This window comes from Eleutherodactylus coqui, chromosome 1 (assembly GCF_035609145.1).
Source record: "Eleutherodactylus coqui strain aEleCoq1 chromosome 1, aEleCoq1.hap1, whole genome shotgun sequence".
NCBI lineage: Eukaryota > Metazoa > Chordata > Amphibia > Anura > Eleutherodactylidae > Eleutherodactylus > Eleutherodactylus coqui.
This window is the reverse complement of record NC_089837.1, coordinates 430,356,636-430,380,887: the sequence shown is the minus strand read 5'-3', so window position 1 is coordinate 430,380,887 and position 24,252 is coordinate 430,356,636. Positions and strand designations below refer to the sequence as shown.

Below are 24,252 nucleotides of genomic sequence, written 5' to 3'. Positions count from 1 at the left end.
ACATGCACATAAATATTCAGTTTTTAGAAAAATAAAAAATGAGGTTTACCAGCCTTCTCCTCTCCGTAACTGTCTCCAGACATTATTGTACAGTGTTAAGGCAGTTTATTTTCTTCGGGGACAGCCGCCTTTAATTCACCGCTTTTATTTTTCTCTGCTATGAGGAGAGCAGGGGATTTAATCTCCAGAACACTCGCCTTGTAAAGTTTATAAAATGCATATCATTTTCAGAACTTGCTGTATCACTCTTCTTTGCAGTTGGACAAAAACTGCCCTGTGAAACTCTGCCAACAAAAAGGTGCTGGTACAGAGGGAAACTGTGCTGGTTACATTCACTACAGTGCTAGTGAGGGCGGATGGAGAATTGTAGTGCATAGTGTTTGTGTGTGTGTGTGTATAATCTACTGGCTGATTACCTGGCGTTGCCCGTGTATTTTATTTTTGGATACAAAAAGAATGTGTGTGTATATGAGGAGGAGGTCATCTGTGTAATATCTTACTGCAGGAGGAGGAGGAAGCTATCTGTGTAAGATATTATCTGAGGAGCAGGAGGTCTGTGTAATATATTAGTGTATGAGGAGGAGGAGGTCGTCTGTGTAATAGATTAGTGTATGATGATGAGGAGGTCGTCTGTGTTAGATAAGACTGAAATAAAAACCATCTGCTCGAGTGCCATTCCGGCATTTCCCCTCCCCTTCCCACCAGGGGTAGTGGGGCGGTCTTATCGCCCCTAAATTTGTCCCCATGGAATGAGTTCTATATGTACCAAGTTTGGTTGAAATTGCTCCAGGTGTTCATGAGTTATGGTGGCACGCACATACATACATACACACATACATAACATACATCCTATTTTATGTATAGGTTATAGTAATGTTACCTGGCACTGAACCTCCCTTGGGCATTCTTTATATTTTTTCTGCTTTGATCACACCAAAAATTTATGGTGCTTGTGATTGAAAAAAAAAGTTCTTTAAGAAGTCAGGTGCTTCACATTAATCCTCTAAAAGTTGCGCTAAAATTGAAAAAAACCCTTCTTGGAATGTCTTTTTTTTTTTGCTGTAGATTTTTAATTTGTCTCATAAATATATTTGATACAGAACTCTGTTGCCTCTCGTCTATTTTTAAACCATTTAGTGACATAACTAATTTTAGACTGAAGAACCAGTAAATCATTTCCCTCTCTGTGTTCTAGCAGCCATAACTTTAATTTTTTCATCAGTGTAACTGTATGAGACCTTGCATTTTACAGAACAAGTTCTAGTTTTATGGGAACACATTTCAATACGTATCAATATATGTCATGTATTTAGTAACTCTTCTTTAATTTTTTTACAAGGGGTAATGGAAAATACAAGCTATTTCACAATTTGTGTTTTTTGGGATTTCTTTTTCAGTTGTTCACAATGTGGTACAAATAAGTTAACTTGTCTACGGGTAATTATGATTATAGCAACACAATTTTTTTTTTCTTGTGCCTTACTACTTTAGCACAATATTTAAAGAATTGTGTAAGGAGAACATCTTTTTTTTTCTTCTTTTTCTTTCTGTAAAATTAGTCCGAGGCCACGGTTAGCAATGACTGCTGCATCTGCAAGGTTCAATAGTATTGAGTGATTGGATGAACAAGTGCTCATTTTTTCCCTCCTCCTTAGGCAAAAAAGACCCCCATGTGTGACAATCAGAGAGCATGCTCTCTGGTTGATGAGGAAGGGTGTGATTAATATGAACAGAAAACCATATGACCCTCCCCTGGGACAGGGGGACAGACTGGAGAATCACATGTCATCCCCTGCTGCCTTTCCCCTCTGCTGAGCTGAAGTGCCAGCTATAAATTTGGGATTCCCTCTTGCATTTAAAATGGCTTAAACTCTGGCTCTTTTGCGGCTACTATCATGTTACAAGGCAAGATTCTTGGTTTTAAAATGAAACCAAAGTCATGTCTATAGCCGTTATCTAACTGGAGCTACAGCCATTTGAATTAGAGCCATGTGCTTATCCAGTCAAACCAACAGAGCTCACAGTAATCAGTTGGGGGGGTTAATATAATTTGCCTACATCTCAGCATACCCCATCCCTCCACAGTTGACATTTCAGGAGAAATTTTGTGGATGTATATAAACACTACATCATATGTTAGAATATTTTTTTTATGTATTTATTTAAAGGCATATGCCAGGCAAAACAAATGAAAGCACAATCGCACAGTGTCCACATGCCTTACCTATCCTTTTTTTTTCATTAGTAGACCATATTAGAAATAGTATTTCACAGAGTGCAGAAATAAAGCCTATAATCCTCAACATAAGCCCTTTCACAGAGAAGACTTTATTAAAACCTAAATTCTTTATTCATACACTCATAAAAACACATACACACAGGGTACACTGTAGTGTCGTGGAAAATAACCCGACTGATTGATAACGGGCTTACGTCAACGAATTATTGACTAACCTCGACAAGCAACACAGTGACCAGGACTAGTAGTCTCTCATAAGGTCCAAACTTGGACCCACATAGTAGATAGTCTTTAAGATTTCAAGACAATTTGTCTTAGTACTTGAAACAATGCTATTGAGCAATGCTTCGTACTATTATTTCAAACGTCAACTCAAGTTCTTGGTGTAGTCCTTCACCTTTATGCCCACAGGAGATACAAGGAATGGGCAAAGAGGTACAAGACATAGACATTTGAAATAAAGGGCCAAGGGCCCGGGTTTCTTCAGTGCTCGGGTACCGACCCTATCAAAAAGAATCACAAGCTCAGGTTTTACCACTCAATGTATTTCACCACGGATACCGTGGGTCTTGAGGAGATTCAGAGCCTGAGATACGGACTTTCAAGATCTCATCTGAGAGTAATTAATATGTGAGGTATATCATCCGATTTACCCAAATCCCTTTACTCTAAACTATGGAAATAGTGCTCCTATTTTCCTTCTACTGGAGTCCGAGGGTATAACCCTCTTGTCTCTCGGTGTGACTAGTTGTATAGTGGTTACTTCTTGTGCGGCCTTAAAGGGGTTGTCCCGCGAAAGCAAGTGGGGTTAAGTACTTCTGTATAGCCATATTAATGCACTTTGTAATATACATCCTGATTGGCTGGAATCGGCACATGTGACGGGGCGGAGCTACGCAATGACGCGTACAAGTGGGCGGAGCCAAAACGCCGCTGCTGCCGAGCAGAGCCGAAGGGAGAAGACCCATCTGCGCAAGCGCGTCTAAAAAAGCAAGAAGACACCGAAATTAGACGGAGCCATGGAGACGGGGACGCCAGGAACAGAGCAGGTAAGTGAATAACTTCTGTATGGCTCATATTTAATGCACGATGTATATTACAAAGTGCATTAATATGGCCATACAGAAGTACTTAACCCCACTTGCTTTCGCGAGACAACCCCTTTAAGTCACATCAAAGATAACTAGCTGCAGTGGCCTGTCCTAAAGAAGAAAATGCTGATACTTTGTGGTACCAGGCCACAACAGGCGTTATTCTTAGGCTGCAATAAGCCCTAGGCTAGCATTAAACTATCCGGTATACAAGTTCTCTTCCTCACATTTAAATCAATAAGAATGATGACCCATGTTTGCGGGTCAATCCCCACCTAAGTATAGCGAGGAACAGGAAAAGATGTCCCCATTAGAGCTTCCCTAGATTAGAAAAAATAATAAAAAGGAAAGGCATGACCCATAGCCTTTAACTTTCTAAAGATGCTCCTGGTTGTTGGGAAATTGAATCCAAAAAGCAGTTTGAATTTACTGAAGTAGTACAGTAAGGCATTGGCTCTAGGAATCTTCCCTAGGATTTGCATCAGATTTCACTCTTTCAAATTGAATTCAAATAGAAAGGGGTGAAATCTGCAGCAAAATTCTCTATAAACCTGCAGAAATCAGCGATGCATGAACGCCCCCTTAAAGGGGTCTTAATAGCAGATGCGTTTTTAAGGGGATTCTCATTTAGACATTTTAGGCATATCCACGGGAGATGCTATAAATGTCTGATAGATGTTGTTCCCACCCTGGAGACCCACACCTGTTTCCAAACTAGGGGTCTCCTCATATCAGATCTCATATCAGGACTCATATCTTTTGAAGTAGCTGCTGGGAATGGAGAAGTGGCCAGGATTATAGAAAGAGTTGAGCTATGCTGTTTCTGCAACTCCCATAGAAATGAATGTTCTATCAGGCACTTACAGCATATCTTGTGGATATGCCATTGAAGGAGTTATCCCTCCAAAAACATTGATCAGCTGTCCAAATAATTGATAAATGGGGGATTTCCAGAGTTAGAACCCTGGAACCTGGGGGATCATTAGAATGGCACACCCCAAATCCCTAGTAAATAAAACAGTCGTGTGCATGCATGCATTCATTCACTTCTGTGGGGCCAAGGGAGTGCATCTCCCAGCTATATCCATACTTTGTGAGGTTACGCGTGTGTGCGCTGCCTCTCCATTCATAAGGGGGACTTAAGTTGCGTTGCTCTCTTGATCGGTACAGGTCCTAACGGTTAAATCCCCAGTGATCTTACATTGATCTCTTATTCCGTGGCTAAGTGGTAAATGTTGGTGGCATCACCCCTTTAATGTCTAAGATACGAATGCTAATTTAAATCCGTTACATTTAGTTAGTTATTAGTGTTAATTTTGTTATACTTTGTCATGCTTATGAAAAGGACTAAAGCGTTAATTGTCAGTAAGCAAAATGAGATTGTTCTCAGTAAGAGAAACCAAGTAATCTTGTAGATAGGATACCTTTTAATGGCTAACAAAAATGTTATAGTGAGCTTTCAAACCTACGCAGGGTTCCTCCTAAGGCATGATGAAATGGATCCGAAGAGGAAGAACCCTGCATTGGTTCGAAAGCTCGCTATAACATCATGTATTTTTGTTAGCCATTAAAGACTTACTGGGAACAATCACATTTTATATATACACACAAACATATGACAAGCCAAAGACATGATGTGAATAATTTGCACTTAAAAAAAAAAAAAAAAAAAATCAGACCAGAACAGGATGAGTAGAGAAATGAATAAATACTTAAATAGTCCACTGATAATTATGTGAAAGTTTTATGGTCTCAGAATTAGTGTTAGGGGGTCACCAGGCCAGAGTGTTATCTGTGCTATAGATTTCTCATACTTCCCATTCACGCGTGAATCCTCTTGAAGAATTTAGGCCTCTGTTGAAAGTGTCAACCTAAGTGGAATACAGTTGCAGCTGCATATAGACACATCAGTGATGTCACATGGATTTAACCGTGTTTTCTCCTAATTTAGGGATTAGTTTGTCTCAGTGATATAACACAGATCAGCTCCCTTACTCTGAAGTGGATCTGCAATGTTACTGAAGATGAGCTTTGACAGGAAAAGCGCAAATGAATTTGTTGGACAGAATGGAAAAGATGATGATAATGATTATAAGATATTTTTAGAATTTAGTGTTCTTGTATTCAGCAATTCAGGGACGAAAAACTGAGTACAATCACATTTAGTTGACACAGAAAAGCAACTCAGATTTGAGTGAATGAGAACGTTGTACTAGTGCCTTTTATTCACTAAAGTGGGAGCAGAGCTTGCAGGTAACCTAACTGTTCGGGTGCGAGGGCAGAAGAAATGGGGGGAATGGCTCTTAGCTTTGGATGCATGGATGTCACTTGTGGTTTAATCTGTATGTGTTTTCCTAAAGTGTCTAAACCACTGTAGTCTCTGAAGAGAATCTGTTTGTTATCCTTATCACAATTCTGTGACAGAAAACCCTTTCCCCTAAATTTATGCAGCATAGATGAGCCCTTTTCTAGTGTATGGACTGAGCCTGGGGAGCATCAATTAAAACCGAAGACCTTCTTTAGTCGATGTAGATAGGCCTGCAGCAGCGCTGAAACCTGGTATTAAACGTGATGTTCCCTGCATTCCTAATGTGTATCAAAGCCACAGCGCACATTTAAAGGTTGAGCTCTGGTGTTTGTAAGTTACATTTTTTTATTTAGTTTTTTATGGGTCTGGTACAGGATTAAATATCAAATGACCTTCTTGAATGTCTTATGTTACAAAGCAGAACAGTTTTTACTATCTTAAGGCGGTTTGCCTTTCATAAGACACATCATTAGATTAATTTGCATAAGCTGCCATAACGTACTAGCTGTATTACAACCTGATGCGCATTAGTTGTGAGTAAAAGGCAGTGGTATATAAAAGCATCAATTAATCTTTTACATAGCGCCAGCATATTCCACAGCACTTGGCAAATCATGTAGGGAAGAAGTCAGACCCATACACTGTACAACTAATAACTAAACTGCATAGGAGTGACCACTCTGCTGGCAAGAGCTTACAATCTATGGGGAAAGGTAAAAGTGCTTGTTCTGTCCAATGGGCTGGCCATCTTATATAAATAGGGTAGTTATATACAAAGCTATGTGAAACTGTCATTTCCTAAAAACATGATATCCCAAAAATCCAACAACAATGCCATGGTGATTTGATTAATTACTGATTTGATATTGGTTACGGTACACCTTATTGATCACCACCAATGTTCTCTTCTGATATGTCCATATGAAAAATACTTGCACTTCCTTTAAACTCGAATATCTATAATATGATGATATAAAGTTGATGGATCCTCTGAAAGTGTCCCTCCGGGACTGCACAATCACAGATGGCTACTGTGTATTATTAGTATAAAACACTACATCTGCTTGATTAACCAGTGCTGCCAATAAAGGCAGGTGTAGTGTCTTAACCCTTTCCAATCCAATTTGTATCCTGGTTTTCTTAGAGGGCTTACTCTTTTTCCATCGATTTACAACAGCGCTATATGCTGGCTAAAGCCAGTACTGCATGAGGTGACACATTGGATAGCCTTCGACAGCAGAGAGGCTGACAATATACAGTAAGAGAACCCCGACGGACGTCTTCTAACATCGGAGCTGTACAACCTTAAATCTTGATGTCTTCAGAGGTCAGACAGTGGATTGGAAAGGGTTAAGCCTCCTGCACACGGGCGGAGTTTCATTGCGAAATTTTGCAGCAAATCCAGCCCATAGCATGCTATGAGAATAGGCGATTTTCCGCTCACGGGGGAGAAATCACAGCATTCTGCAATTTTTGTGCGGGCTACACACGGCCGACTTCCATTTGAAGGCAATGGAAGCCGTCTGTCCTGCGGTGCGACATCCTCTGTACTGCGCATGTGCACTGGAGCTCCGGCCGGCATATTCGCAGCAGAGCAGGAGAACGTCAGAGAGGTAAGCTGGGGTCACCGGCTAAGCATCGAGGTAGTCAGAGAAGATGTGTGGCCATCTTTGATTGCCATCATTGAAGTATTGTAAGTGAGAGGGTAGATTTATTTGGATTGGAGCTGTTGCAGACACATGCACACTACTGTATTATAGCTCTATGCAAGAGATGGATATTTAAGCCTACCTAACTTTTTAGGCAAACTTTTGGGAATAGTATCTGGAAATTTTCACCAAGTTCCTCATTTGCAGTCTTTGTATCTAAGTGTCAGTCTTACCTGAGTTGGTCAATGGAGACGAACTACTATGATGTCTCCAATACAGTACACACATACAGAACTTTAGGGGATCCTGCTCCCTTTCTCACTCGGAATAGTATCAGCATGAAAAACATTAAATATTTGTACTGAGCCTTGTAGATATTAATCCAGCACTGGGGTGAGAGAAAACACTTGCTAGAAGCTGTAGTCATGTCTGTGTGTATCTATCATCCTCTGTGTCCCTCCAGCAGCTCCCTTTCTCTCTCTCCTTTCCTCTGCATAGACTTCTACAGGCAGCATGAGACAACAGCAACAAAGACGTCCCCCACACTTACTGTAATCCGGCTAGGTGTTGGAGACGAAATTCACATGACAACAGATAGTGTAGAGCAAGTTAGAAGTAATCAGCTAGCAGTTTAGAGCGTTTTTTTTTTTCAGCACAGAACCAGAAGTTTTGGTGAATAGTTTAGAAAACCATTGTCATATGACCAATTAGTGAATCAGAGTTAATTGGTAGTGTCTTTCGAGTCTCTTCATCTTTTGTGGTTACAAAGAGCATATTTATGTCTGGAGAATTTTTGCCCTGCATTACACAGAGAACCCATTGATTTGAATGGGCACTATGTAATGATTAATCTCCCCTGTGGTGCCAATAAACTGAACACTTACTGCCTGCTTTCCCCAGATTACAGCTAATCACCTTGAGGCTCAGTAGGGGGACACGATGTGATCTGCTTATTATCGAGGTGCCCTTTCCGACAAGTTGGGATTGTCCAAAGCAGAGAACCCTTTTAAGCTTCATTTCTAAGTACAGTCTTGATGCAAACTTGCATAGGAAGGAGACCTTGCAAGGAGTCGACATTCAGGGCTGTTACGTGCGAACAAGAAATCTGTTTGAATTCTTGATGCTAGTATGTGATGAAATTACCCATCTGCTCTTCTTTTACGATGATGTTCTTTAACCTGTCCAGCATATAAATGTCCCCCGTGTTGTGCATCTGAGATGTATGTGTGAGCTTGATTTACCAGAGCTTACAACATGCTGACACATTTTACCACTGTCGTATCCCCGAGGTCACAAGTTACTTTGCACATTTTATCAAGTGAACTGAATGGAAATTGAGGAAATTATATAAGTGGCAACATCCATAGAGCAGAGAGGGTTTACTGAGGAAAGCACTATATTGAAATTGTTGATAGAACATTATCTACTAGGCTTTATCCAGAGAAAAGCACACTGGTTATGACCTGCTGTTTCTGAGATAAAGGCCTGAAATCCATTTGTAATGAGACTTCATCCTGGACTTCTTGGGAAGAAAAAATACATTTTATAGTGAATGCTTGTTTTTTTTGCTTTCCTTCATGTTTACCAGGAATTGAGCCAGTTTAACAAGTTATTTGTGAAATGAGCTATGGGCTTGTATATTTTAGGTACTGTATATACTCGAGTGAGTATCAGCCGACTTTTTCAGCACATTTTTAATGCTTAAAAAGCCCCCCTCGGCTTATACTCGAGGGCTGCGTCTGATTGGCTGACTGCTCAGCCAATCGCAGACAGCGCTCAGCCATTTATTGAATGACAGCTGAGCGCTGCCTGTGATTGGTCACAGCGCTCAGCCAATCACAGGCAGCACTTGGCCATTTAATTAATTAAATGAATGGCTGAGCGTTGCCTGTGATTGGCTCAGCGCTCAGCCAAGCAGACACAGCCCTTTCAGCAGGCGGTGATTTTAAATCTCCGCCTGTTGAAAGAACTTCATTATAGTAACGGGACCCAAGCGGCTAGACGCGCCTGATCCCCGGCAGCGGCGGACAGGAGAGTATATATTTTTTACACATGCTAGGGATGATTTTCAGGGAAGGACGTATATTTAAAGCCCTTCCCTGAAAATCACTGCAGGGGTTGCCGGAAGGCAATTGCTTTCAACGGGGCCTCCGGCAGCAGCTGCGGCCCCATTGAAAGCAATAGTGCACGGACCATGCATTTCCCACTCTAGGCTTATACTTGAGGCACCTAATTTTCCCAGTTTTTTGTGGTAAAATTATGTGCCTTGGCTTATACTCGTGTTGGCTAATACTTGAATATATACGGTACTTTAAGAGAAAAAAAAAAAGCTTAATTTTTACATATGAAAACTTGGACGGCAATCCCTCTGGGTGCTATAATGGTGCCAAGAAGGGAAAAAGAGGTCCAGCTCATCGGATGGAAAACAATTATAAAAACTGTAATTTGAGATACTTCTGAAAAATATCTTAAGCTCATGTAGACCACAAATGACAATAAGGCACAAAAAAGATGCTCTAAATCCCACTGATGCGATTCTGGCATCATCCAGCACCCTCAGTCGTAGCCACGATAATTTTGGGAGAGAAATACTCTACAAATGAGAAAATTTGTTCTTTTAGACATTAGTAGTTTTAGGCCGGCTGTCCACAGACGTTGCGATTTACCACCGCGGGGGAGCACTAATGTCACTGTGATTTTCCAGCATGAATCTATGATAGGTTCACCGTGGAAAATTGCAGCATGCCACATTTTTTATATGCAACCAGAAAATTGCCACGATCTTCCGCTTGCGTACATCGGGCTGCGCTTTCCATAGTTATCCTATGGAAAGCGTTCATTGCGTTACCCACATGCAGATTATTACCGTGGGTAAAGCAGTGAAATATCGCCCGTGGACAAGAGGCCTTAGATTTATACAGATTATAATAATTCTTGAAGACAGCAAGAATCTTACATGTTCAGACACCATTTTTCCTGAAGAAGTAGTTATGCATGGAATATAGTTGGACCAGGCTGTGATTTAGCTATAGTTCCCGACAAGTGGCCAGCTTACTTCCCTTCCTCATAGTAATACGGCTGATAGAAATATATCCTCTTCTCAGCCATTTCAAGGATATATGATTGTAATTCTTTAGCTGCTTATAACCAACTTGCCTTATGGGCATCCATTGGATGACTGATAAAAATTGCTTCGGTTTCAATCACTCATTTGCAGAGTTTCTCTCCTGTCAGCTCCGGGTCTTAACTCTATTGATATTCTGTATCTACGTGCCTCAAAGGGAGGCTTTCATAGCATCCCAAACCACAGCAGGACTTGTCGAACCAAAATTAAGTGTAAAATATTCCTCAATATGTTGGGCAATGGTAATATTATCCAGAAGTGGAATCAAAAAAGGATTTAGATGCTATATGCAAGACCTCATTTCGATCTCCCTAGAGAAATCTACTATAAGTTGTATTGGCGAATGATCACATAATGTCATTAGGAGGTATTCCACTTTGTGTACCCATTCTTCAATAGCTGTTCATTCGTTAAGGCCAAATCAATGGGAGGCATGCAGTAGTGTTGTGTGCTAGAGTAACATGAAAAAGCTCGTACCTCAGGGTGTCTGACCTTCCATATATCTAATAAAGAGAATTCTTTAAGCTAGAGACATAAAGTTTGTAAGAGGGTCATTTGTTTGATCCTGATCCACCCCTAACCTATCCCAGTATGGATGTAGAACATGATTAAAATCTCCTAAACGTGATAGCTTGACGTGGTATCTTTTCCACAAGTAGAAGAAATTTTTTTCTTTTTTTAGAACATTTCAAGGAAACTGAAGAGCAATATATGAAGCAACTCAAATACACTGGAGTGTGAAGCAAGTGCAGTATAGACAAATACATCTCCCTTCATTGTCTACTTCTTTGTATAGAAGTGAAAGGGATTGATCTGCGCATAAGAATACTCAACCCCCTGAAATATCCTGCAAGAGTGGTATAAGAATGGCCCATCCATGATTTATTTAGGCTGCATAGAGTATTTGTGGTCAAATGAGTCTTTTGGAGACCCACAACTGCAGGTAAAAAAGGCACAATATAATTAAACATGGCCTGTTACTTAATGGCGTCTCCTATGCTTCGTATATTCCAAGTATGGAACGTTAAATGACCAGCCATCACCGCATCTGAGAAGAATAACGGACAGATTGCGTAAAATCTTCATCCACCATATAACTCCCACCAGCATTACAGAACAAGACATGTATACTGTAGCGTACAATTATAACAAAGTTTTTCAGTGATCTACCCAGAACTCCCCATGTGTATAACAGAGCTACTATCCCAAGTCCTATCTTTTGTATTACCCCAACCAAATTTCAAAAAGAAATCTGTCCGGACCTTTATTGGGGTCCATCCAGCTTTCGAGTATTTTCGAGGGCAAAAATAGTGGATCAATTAATGTTAATTTGGTATGTCTGCAGTGACTGGTATGTTTTCGAAAATGGTCCAAGCATAACTGTTCATAACTATTATAAACTGAAGCAATGAGGGTATTGTGAATGGAGCTAACCAACTCTTTTAAGAGCTGATTGAAAAGTACACTTGGGGATCTCTCTCCTTTATTTTATGGGAAAATTCTCTTCTAGTTATATTCTCTGTAGGGAGAATTTATGTGTTTATCAAAGAGAGGACCCTCCCAGATTTTGTATAGAAGTCTGGACCCAGGAGAAATACATGTCACACCAGCCTGTGCAGTATCAGATGATTTATAATTTATTCTAAGGTCTATTTGGTTTATATACCATAAATTACATCACAGGAAAATTATATACCTCCAAGATTAATAATAATACATAATAGGCTAAAACCAAAATGATTAACAAAAGTTACACCTTTTAAGGTGTTACTATAACATACAATGAAACCGTTATGAGTTCAGTCAAAAGGAATGCAAGGGTGGTCTAGAAGACTGTCTTATCTCCTGTCTGTCCCATCAGTACCATGCACGGCTATAGAAGGGTTTCGTTTAACCCCTTCACTACTTATACTAGTATCATGCTATATATTTCTAGTCTACAATGCAATAAAAGAACAATTAACTGATACATTGATCCACAATTTTCTTACATATCTGGGTCTAGATATAATCTATATAAAAAGCGGAGTGACTTTGTAAATACATTGCTTTATTTGCACAGATCTTGAGTCACACGTGTTTATAGCCGAGCGCTATTCGATATAGAGCTATATAATCTATATATGTCTATATTTCAAGGAAGCTTTATTGGCAGGACTGAATAGACATCAGTACTGCCAAAGCAAGCAGAAGATGGAGATAGAACTGCGAAATCAGGGATGGAGTATTAGGGGCTCTTCTGGAGTAAGGATTATAGAAGTTCATGGCATATCGCGCTCCTGAATCTATGGCAGGCACTGACATTTTGTGCTGCTATAGCTGCTGTGTTCTGCTCTTCCCCCAGCGGAATGAAAAGTTTCTCTTTATCTTTCGTGTTGCTGAAGTTCGGCCGGAGATCAGAGAACCTCCTGCAGTGAGTCCCTAACTACTGAATATCTGGGGCATCACAGAAAGAAGTGGGCCTCATCCTCCACGGTATCTTAGTGGCACTGTTGGCACATTCTGCTTTCCCCAGATTTGTTAGTTCTGCCTGTGCCGTTCGAATTCAATGGCCAGTATGTGTGCCTTCAAATCCTTTTCTGTTGTGGCCACAACAGCGCAAAAAAAGAGAAGGGTCTGAAAACTTATGTCAATGCAAAATGTTAGTACCGGTATTTCATTAAAAAAAAAAAATTTTGCATTGACATACGTTTTCAGACCCTTTGCTATGACATGTGAAATTTTTTACTCTGGGGATTTCTCTGTGAGAGAGCTCTATGACAACTCTGTGACCTTTTATGGCCTAGCCAGACCTCTGACTTGAACCTAATTGAATAGCCTTGAAGAGACATTAAAATGGCTGTCAACAAACGGTTCCACAACCTGACAGAGTTTGTGAGGATCTGCAAAGAAGAATGGCAAAAAATCCCCAAATCCGGGTGTGCAAACCTTGTGGCATCCCACTCAAGAAGACTGGAGGCTGGAATTGCTGCCAAAGATGCTTCGACTAAGTACTGGGTCTGAATACCTACATCAATGCAGAATGTTGGTTTTTCATTTTTTAAAAATGTACAAAATTTTCTAACATTCTATCCTCATTATTTCATTATGGGGTATTGAGCACAGAATTCATGTTGTATTTATATAGATTTATGAATAGTTTATATATGAATTAGTGTTGCTAAATATAAAGTAAATAGCGGGTTTACTAGTAATCACACCGGTTATCCTGTAGGCGCAAGTTGTTTGTAAAGTGGGTGACTATTTAATGGGAATCTGTCAGATGTTTGGAGCTACATAAACTAAACTACTTCTGAGTTCACAGTAGCTGACACACTGAGTCCATGAATGTGAGTATCATACTTGCCTTCTCTACCGTTCCCTCATTGTGTTCTGTCAAAGCCGCCACTGAATGCATCTGGCTAACTATAAAGGCATGAGCATAGAATGAGCACACTAGTCGTCTCCTTTTATGCATGCGCTCTAGTAGTCCGAGCGGATGTGTTCAGCGGTACCGTGACAATGCACAGTAAGGGAACGGCGGGGACGTTAAGTATAATACTCTTGTTTCCGGACTTAGTGTGTCAGCTCCTATGAGCCCATAAATTTAGCTTATGGGGCAAATAGCAGTTTAGACTCCTTTCTAGGCTTCACTTAATATTTACACTGTAAACCCAAATTGTCCACCACAATGATGTTATGGAATCTAATGTTGATGATGTCATTCATGTCCTCAGTCAGCGTCATCCAGACATGGTGAGGAGCTCCAGTTTGGACTGCAGCAGTGATCACATTGTATATACTGATTCTGTTCTCTGCTTCTGCCTAGTGTAAATGGTTTCTGTAAATGGACAGATAAAGGTTTATGTCTAAAGAAACTCACCTTATTGTCAACTACTTTGATTTTGTGGAATAGATATATTTTTCTATGAGAACAGTGGCGTCTGCTTCAGAACTTAGGTACAACACGAGCAGTTTTTTGGCAAACAGTAATTTTTACAGTTTCGGTTTTACTATGTGCAACACAAGCTTTTTACTTGTACTAATGTATAAAGGTTACTTCTAGAAATGTCAGTCTTCCAGACGAAATTGTGTTGATTTGAAAAGCTCGGCAGCATTATTTTGTCTTACAAAAGATCATCCTATAAAGTTTAGTGTAGAAGAAAAAGTACAAGCATCTCAACACAATTGCGGACAGCGGCAAAGTCTACCGTATGCCAAGTATATGTTTGCCAGTTGAAAATGTCGTTAATGGAAACCAAAATGTAGGAGTGAAAGCAAAGTACAACAACAGTGCTTTAAAGAAGGTACTTTAATTCAGAGCCTAAGCTATACTTTGTAACAGGAAAAAAATCTAGAATTACTTGTTGTTTTGCTGCAAAACTCGCATGCTGTTACAACTCAGACAGATATGCAAATGATTAGAGTTGTGGCGTGATTAGTTGCAGAGTTTGAGAGGGGGCGCGTTATTGAAACGCGAGAATCTGGATGGTTGTATAGACTAATTTATTACCACCTGGGCCGTTAGTACCAGACTGTTAGGACATGTTGGGACCGGTGCATGCGTGAGGGCTCAGGACACCCTCAACAGACCACTAGTGAAGAGGATCATCTTGATCATCCAAGAAACACAGGCAGCTCCATCTGTTTTGTTGTCCACCATCTAGTGACAGGTGGCACCATCAAATCAGGCCCTAGGTCTGTTGGAACCATTTCCAGGCGCTTGGCTGAAGGAACTTTGGTCTCATGGTGCCCATTAAATATCCTGCCTTTGGCACCCACCCATCATCGCCTCCATATGCAGTGGTGTCATACATGAGGAAACTGGACTGCTACGGAATGAAAACGGGTTGTCTTCAGAGACTAAACCACGTTTAGTTTGGACGCTGACTGTGGCTGTATTGGTGTCTGTAGGCCTAGGGATGAATACCTCAATTGTGCTTTTGCTATAGAGTGACACAATGCATCTACTGCTGGTGTGATGGTCTGGGGAACCATCACATACAGCATTGTCACCCTAGTAGTGGTATGAAGACAATGACAGCTCATCGATTATGTTCATGACATTCTGCAGCCACATGGCAGGGCTTTTAAGAGGCATTTTCCAGTAGGCTAATGCTCGGCCGCACACATCAAGGGTGTCATAGGAATGCCTCAACAGCATTGCCACACTTCGTGGCCTACCCAATTGCCAATAGAACATGTATGGGACCACCTTGGACACAAACTACGAGTTTACATGGTTTAGATGCTCAGTTACAGTAAATGTGGACTGATGTGTCGCAAAATATCATTCAGAACCTGTATGCCTCCAGGCCCACCCTTATCACATTTTGTATCCAAGCTAGAGGCTGTACAACAGGGTCCTGGAGCCTCCATGCCCGCCTGTATCACATCTTGTATCCAGGCTAGAGGTGGTACAACCGGGTGCTAGAACCTCCACGCCTCCCATACCACATGATGCATCCAAGCTAGAGGCAGTAAAACAGGGTACTAGAGCCTCCCTGCAAGGGGTCAGTTTTCTTCAATAAATTATCAGTTTCTATGATATTGGAATCACTTATATCAATGTTACAATCACACCTTAGAAAGTTGCATTCAATTCCACAAGTTCATTCTTCTTCCTTTAAAAAAAAAAAAAATACATTTTTGAAAATGTGTATATAATGTTTTTACACCAAATAGCCATAATATTAAAATTTTCTGCCTAATATTTTGTATGTTCCTCATATGTAATCAAAACAGTTATGCCTTGTTGAAACCAGTATCTAGCACCAAGATGTTAGCAGCAATCTAGTACATTGGAAGTTGGGGCTTCATAGTTCTGACTTGTTTTTTTTAGCATATTGTGCAAATGCTTGATGGGATTATGATCTGGAGAATTTGAAGACCAAATCAACATATTAAAGGAATCCGTTCCATGTCCCCCAACGCTGTGAGCTAAGTTATGGTGCTGTCAGGGATCGTGGCAGGGAGCCGGAAGTTGGCATGTGGCACAAAAATATTTCTCTATTCAGAGTCCTGTGCTTGCGCTCCCCCATGGACTTGTTTAGGAGAGTGTACACACGGGATTCTAAAAAGTCACATTTTTGTGCCGTGTGCCGGTTTCAGAGGAAATGCATCACCCGGCTCCCTGTCATGTTCCCTAATAGCACTATAACTTAGTTTACGGTGCTGGGAGAACAAGACCGCTTCCCTTTTAAGCTTTTACCATGTTCCTCAAACCAGAACAATATTTGCAGTGTGGCAGGGCGTATTATCCTGGTGAAAGGCCACTGCCATTAGGGAATACCGTTGTCATGAAGGGGTGTACGTGTTCTGCAATAATTTTTACGTAGGTGGTAAGTTTCAAAGTAGCATACACATGAATGATAGAACCCAAGCTTTCCTAGCAGAACATTGGTACCTTTTGATGTCTTGGCTTCTCCTAGTACATCCACCCCATATCCTCACCATATAAGCAACATACACGCACCTAATCATCCACCTAATGGAAAAAAAATATATATCTCTAACCAGGCCTCCATTTCCCAACAGTCCAGTTGTGTCAGTCACATGTGTTGTAGGCTCTCTAGAGGGTGGAGGGGTGTCCCCGTGGGCTCACTGACTGATCTGTGGCTATCTAGCGCCATACAGTGGGTGTTCCGACACCTTTCTACCATAGCTGGCTTTAACTTTTTCAGCAGTTTGTCCTACAGTAGCACTCCTTTGACCAAACTGGCTACCCTTCACTCCCCATGTACATTAGTAAGCCTTAGCTGCCCATGAGCTGCTTTACTGGTAGTCCTCCCTTAGATCACTTTTGGTAGATCCTAACTACTACCTCACAAACGTACTGTTTTACAGGCACTCTGAACCAGTTGTGTGGCCATCACAATTTGGCCCTCTTCAAAGTTGCTCATTTCCTATAAGCACTGCATTTTCCCTGCCAAATCTACTGGTATTTGGCCATATGAGCAAGGTCTTACCGTTTTTAGTTTTTCCATGCTTCTCATACATCAACTTTAAGAATTGACTATTCCGCATGATATAGCGTACACTCCTTGACAGGCGCTATTGTCACGAGATTATGAATGTTAGTCACAGCACCTGTAAGTGGTTTTAATGTTAGAGCCAATCAATGTATCGAGAGCCAAAGTTTATAGAACTATTTGAAAAAACCCAACAAACTACATTTTGGATGATCAACTACTTTTTGTCCATGTCGGCTTTGGTCTCGCAGTAATTCTGGAGCATCTTTTCTTAGAACTCTGTATTCTTCCTCTGTTATTCCTCCTCAATCACACTGGCATATTTTCAGTCGGTGTTATGCTCATATTTTTATGTGGGTAATACGGACAGTATATTAACACCATTGGTTTCTAATGGCGTATTCTGAGGTGGTTTTCACATGAGTATCTCATGTATGTGCAAAAGGTTGCATATCCTATTTTGTACATCCACTCAAGTCTATGGGTGTGCAAAAACTTTGCACATATTGCTGGGAGGCTCTGTGACAAAAGGTGACATTAATTTGACCTTATTCTTTTTATGTGCACGTGTTAAAAAAAAAAAACTGCAATGAAAGTTGATGCAAAACGCAACCGAAAAAACCCATAAACATTAATTTCTAATATGCACCAAAAAATGCACAAAACGCTGCAGATCTTACGGACTGAATATACAAACACCCGTGTGAAGGAAGCGTAATTCTGGGTTTATGTGACCTGTTTATGTAAATGGAGGAAGAGCACAATATTCTGTGGGCATGAGCGGGGTTGTCCCCCCTTCCCTCACAGTAGGGTGCACAGTATTCTGTATGGCTTTATCTTCCCATACACTGTGTTCTGTCTCCTTACTCTGCCTAGGCTATTGTCAGTGATAGAACTGCTCACTGCTGTTTTTCATATCTTATCCTTATGCTTACAAACCCCTTATCAAGTGTTTGAGCGATCCATCATAATTTCCTCCATGAATCATGACTCCATCATTGTTTACCAGCAGAAGTGAGATGACTCGCACGATGAATAGTATAATGGCATGTCACATGAATTAATGGTATTGATGGCGCCGCAAGAACAAGCGTGAAACCTTTTTCCTGTTCATTTTGTGTGTTAATTTTATTGCCTACAGAAGAGTAATCCTACTTCAGCCACCCTCCTGTCACGGACGTATCAATCTTATCTTCACGGCGGGATCTTAATATGGCGCCACTTCTGGCACAGTTGTTTCTTTCCCCCTGTTTATTGCAAGAAAAAGTTAAATGGTACAGATGACCCTATAGAGGCTGCAACATTATAGTGAAGGATCTTCAACAATATCATTTTGTACTTTTTTATTTTCTGTTTCAAATCTGACAATGGAGACACTTTATTGGCTACTAATGTAGAAATAGCAAATGCTGAACTTGGCTATCCCTATCAGTCTCATAGAAGTGAATGTAGCAGTAGTCACGCATGCATACCACCCTCCCAATCACTACGGAGGGCTCAGTGTGCTGTTCCTGTGATCCCTGGTCGTCCCAGTGGTTGGTCTCCAGCAATCATTTAGCAGCTATCCTGTGAGTAGGTGATAAATGATTTTGTGGGATATCTGGATATATGGCCACTTTGCTCATCGTACAAACCTTTATTACTAGATTGACCCGACATACAAATTTAGAAAAATGGTTGTAAATGTTTTAAGAACTGATTATTTTAATTGGCAAGGACTTCAGGAAAAACTTCCACCTGAGTGTACCCCTTGAACTGTTTGCCATCCATGGCTTGGTCTGCATTTTGGGGACATGGCAGCAGTCAAACTAGTAAGCACTTGATAGGAATATTGTTTAGCAAGGCTTGACTCTCCCTTGAGGCGCTGCTGGCTGAAGCACAACCGCCCCGCTAGTCTTAACATAGGAACTTTGCCCTGGCCGGACAGGTCACTCAATGCATCAAACTCACATTTTACGGTTTTAAGGCAGTGGTAAGCATGTACCAAATCTAATGACACCAAAATCATCCACCATAGGTCACACAAAGGGGTCAAATTGGTCACACAAGGGGGTCAAACTTTTTTATATTAGATACCTTATTTTTCAGCTTTCCATCCACTTATTATAGTCCTGATAGTAATATAAATGACTGTTTTGCTAAGTCTAGGAATAAAAAAATAAAACTACTACAAGAAGCTTTTATTCCCCCGTAATAGTAACCTAATGCTGTATACCAGGATTGTATATTTTCTATATTTCTTTTTGGGGGTAGTGTCTGTGAAACAAAGCTCCGCAGTAGTAGCCAGGGCGAGCAAATAAATATTCGGCGCTTGATAAATCCAAGCTCAGCAATTTGCATCAAGACATCAATATGTGGAAATTGTGTTTCACTTGGGATACACGTCTTGCTGCAAAATACGTCTCTGAGCATTTATCCAGGCTTGAAAAGTGAATGTATTGAGTGTTGTGGAGTGGAATGTATCGCACCCGAGGATAATAATTTTCATCATGATTAGAGGTGTAACTCTTTGTCTCCTCATGTTTAGATAGGACTCGGAAAGGGGCAGAATAGAGAATGGTTTGACACATTTTATTTTTTCTTTAATCCTGTTGAACTCCCCCTCCCCTTCCCCAGATATTGATTTGAAGCGGTTGCATGTCAAGCAGCGCAGGGAACAGTATCTTGCCGCTCCTCTTTGTACACCAATTAGGCAGCTGTAATTTAAATGTTGGCTTTCTTACTGATATGGAAGCTTTGCCTGGTTAGTTAGGATATTCTCATCTGGCGTTAGTGCTGTAATATAATGATTTATTAAGGTGGTGGAAGAAATATTGATCTCACTAATGGCTTCAGCCTTGGCATATAATGCTTTACATTTTACTTAGCTTAAAGGGACACATGCTTTATCTGTGTTCTTGCATTCTGAGGGTCATGAATATTTAGATTTCTGGAAGGATTAGTATTCTCAGTAGTGCTCAGAGGTATCCAAGTCATGCACTGATTTACTAGGTAGAAAGTATTCATAATATTAGACTGCAAAATTGATGTGACCTGCTGGAATGCATTAAAGGCAGGGTTACTATTTCCTGTTTTCTAAGATTAAAGGGCTACTCTGGCAAAAACACATTTTTCCATTCTTGTCCCCCACCACCAACACACACACCTGATTTGCCTGTCACACTCTAAACATCACATACAAACACTATATGCATACATATATATATAATTGCAGTCACTTTCATACAGTACTGACTCCTGTGATACTGTTCTCATCAGGCACCATTTTCATGCAAAGTTTTTTTTTTTTACCTGCTCTTTTTTTATTCTAAGCTATCAATTCCATGATGCAGTACCATCTCTGTCTGTTGGGAGGTCAGTGTGATTACCACTACTTTGTATGCTCTCCTAAATAAACTACAGTCCAGAGGATTAGCTGTGATCTTCTTCATCATAATCATAGCCCCTAATCATCAGCAGTTACTGTGACAGGAGTTTCTATGTCCACCTCTAAAGAGCTTGTGTGGTATGGACCATCGCCCAGAGAAACTGTATTTTTGAGAGAACATAAAGCCAAGTAAATCTTAGGTAGATAGATTCAGATTACATGACCCACCTGAGAAGAGGAAGTTTCATATAGAAAGGAATAGCTAAACAAGCTAATTATAGCTGACCTATATATACTGGGGGCTAGTTACATAATGAATGAAAACAATCCCTATAGAAGCTCTTTAAGCAGTTTGTCTTAGGGCTCCTGTCCACGGGCGAATTTTCACAGCATCCCTCGCTGTGATAATCCGGCCGCGGGGAACAGTGAATGCTTTCCATAGTGTTGCTATGGAAGGTTCAGCCCCCTTGTCCACAAGTGGAGAATCATAGAGATTCTCCGCTCGCGGGCGGCAAATCGCAGCATGCTGCGAATTGCCACGATTCTCCGTGGTGAGCCTATCTGTCAGATAGGCTCACTGCGGAGATCCGTCAGCAGGCTTCTGCTCCCCAGCGGTGGAGATCCGCCGCGGGATATCGCAACGCCCGTGGACAGGCAGCCTTATGCATGTGTTTTATGTAATGGTAAGTACCATTATGTTATATTGAATGAAATAGTTCATGCATAAAAAACACATCCTATTACATTATGACTTAAAGCAAACCCGCCACATTAAAAATGCAGTCCATTCTGCAGGCAGCCTGTTATAGCGCAAGAGAAGCTGAGAAGATTGATATATAGTTTATGGGGGTGGGGGTCTATTGCCTGCAGTTGTTCTCTGCCTACCCTCCAGTTCCGGTTGACGTTTACGATCATTCACGTTGGCAGTAGCAATTTTCCAACAACCTAATTCACGCTGCGCTCTAATCACATGAGCAGCTCTAGCCAGTTAGAGCAGGTATAGTGCACTGGTAGTCTAAAACTGCCCATGTCCTGTGGGGATTAGGTAGTCTGAAGATTGTGTCGGTTGTCTAGTACAACCAAAAAGACCTGGAACCAGCAGATCAGAGGGAGGGCAGAGAACAACAACTGCTGGTAATGTACCCCATTCTTCTTACAGTCCTGGAAAAGAATTTTGTCCTGAAACTTGATGGTTGCTTTAGGCTGAATGCACACGGACGGCTTGGATTCCGCTGCGAGATACCGCAGCGGAATCAGACCCAGTGCCGGCCAGTGACCGCCGCGTATCTCTCCGGATATTTTTTTTCTCTGTGCTGCGGATGTGCCACATGTACAGTGCAAAGAATGCCGTGATGGCCCCGATCTGCAGTGATTTAGAAATTGACATTTTGGAATCGCTGCCAATCGGATGGCTTCCATTGACTGCAATGGAAGCCGTTCATGCGAGTCCCGCATGAAAATAGAGCATGCCGCGATTCTTCCTCCATGAGCAGAAATTGCAAGCGATTTTCACTCATGTGCATGGAAGAATCATTTTACATTGCATGCTGCGGACGGACATTGCCACCGGAATCCACGGAATAAATCTGCCTGTGTGCATTCGGCCTTAGGTAATCTATGCTCAAGGTGGTTACAATGTGGCTTGAGAGCCACATCCTTCTTGTGGACCTATTTCTGGTGGTTTCTAACTGTTCATCCACCAAGTGAGATGTCCTGGTTTCATCCATTTACCCAACGTATCTTCTCCAGAACAAGATGAACTTGATAGAACTGTGACTCTGTTCCTACTGTGTTACTCGCATTAGTTTAATAGATACGTCATGAAAATGTCACAATGTATACATTTATTGCCATACAGCGACATCAATTGCCCATGGAAAAAAATCTAAATAAATCCATGTACTAGGAGTTGTGTGTTTTCGTTGCATGGATACGGTCCCTGATCGACTTCTTACATATCTTGTGCCTCATTTTTCACAATAGAAAAACTTCCTAGTTTTATGCCCATAAGGAATCGTTGCTGTACGGATGCCGATCCATCCAAGCCATTAATGACAATTGTTGCCTTACAGCCCATTGTACATTTTTACTCTAGTACTGATGTGAATATATTTTTATATTGGCACTCATGCTCATTTCACTCCTGGGAAACCGTTTTTGATATTTTTTTTCTTCTAATTTTTCAGATTAATCTGACCTTTTGGAGTGTGAAATTGCTGAAGAGACATCCATTAGGAACAGGTAACTTTATTTCCAGCTAGCGTCTACTTATTTTTGTTTTGCAGGTATAGTCGGAATATGCTGTGTAGTGAAGTCTCTTTGAGGGTAGATAATAGGCACTGCATATTTCAGCAAATCCGTTGCCCAGCAGATTTGTTAAGCCCTGCTGTGAAGAATTAGGCTGCGCCTTTCGATTCACCTTCAAATAGTATATTGTTAGACAAAAAGCTGTATCTCCTTGATTTATATATTTTTTTTAACTTTTTCTTTCAGTATTTTGTATACTCTTTAGAATAAAAGTCTAGTCCTAGACTATAGTAGTTCTCTGGAGCCATCGTCATTTTAAGGGTTGCTATAAACCCATCTCCTATGAGATTAGGGGACCAAGGGAAGGTCTTGGGATTGTTGTCTTTTTGTTTCCCTATAGAAATTACATTACAAAGCCAATATTGTATGGTTTTCAGCATCATTTTAAGTGCTCGCTTTGTGCTCTGTTTGTATTCTAGTTTCTGTAAACTTCTATTCCATGCAAACAGTTTTTAAAAAGTGAAAACCTACAGCTTTTATTGAAGTAATGTGTTCAATTGTTGCATGTTTTACTTTTGTCATTTAGTACTCCTCGTTACACTGACGTCTCTATTCAAATGATTCTGTTTTTTTTAAGTAGTATTAAAGGGAACCTATCATCAGGATTGTCAACTATATACTGTCACTAGAGCGCTATCAATCATATATAACGCACCCCAGCCGTATGTTTGTAGAAAACATAATGCGTTTCTCTCCAAACACTTAGGCTCCTTTTACACAAAGCAAGTTATCTTTCGCACACAAGTTGTTCAGTCGTTCACATTCACTGTACCAGTGAATGACCAAACCATCGCTGTTTACCTGCATTGATGTGTAAACAAGCAAACGATGATTTTTATGCCAGCATAATAAAAATAAATGAGAAGCGAATGAATTCTCGTTCGTCATTCAGTGTAAACACTGCAAACAGTTTGGTAGTCTTCTAAGAAGTCACTCTTGCAGCCTTTACGTCTATGTAGTTCAGTTCTGTCCCTAGCAGGTGGTGTCCTGACCCGCCGGAGAAGGTCTGCATGGAATGACTCTACAGTCTCTATGGTCTTGCAGTGAGTCATTTTGTTTCACAATCCATTTATTTGTTTTTCACTTAATCTAGTAAAGACAAAAAAGACGAGTAACATCCAATAAGGGAACATAATAACAAGACTAAATAGGAGGCCATTACTGAAATTGCAGACATAGTATATGATAACCAGGCTAAGGAACCCAGATATAGATTG

The 24,252-nt window shown here is 40.7% G+C and overlaps 1 protein-coding gene across 4 annotated transcripts in view; it reads left to right on the top strand.

Annotated features, from left to right (window-relative positions):
• The window catches only part of ENOX1 (ecto-NOX disulfide-thiol exchanger 1), a 550,861-nt gene that overhangs the window by 189,337 nt on the left and 337,272 nt on the right, over positions 1-24,252 (top strand). For 2 of the 4 annotated variants that reach the window (XM_066581791.1, XM_066581799.1), the window contains one exon: positions 22,915-22,969. The exons of the other annotated variants lie outside the window; for them this stretch is intronic. The gene's annotated coding sequence lies outside the window, so the exon portion shown is untranslated. The remainder of the gene's footprint in view (positions 1-22,914; positions 22,970-24,252) is intronic. 4 annotated transcript variants of the gene reach the window in all.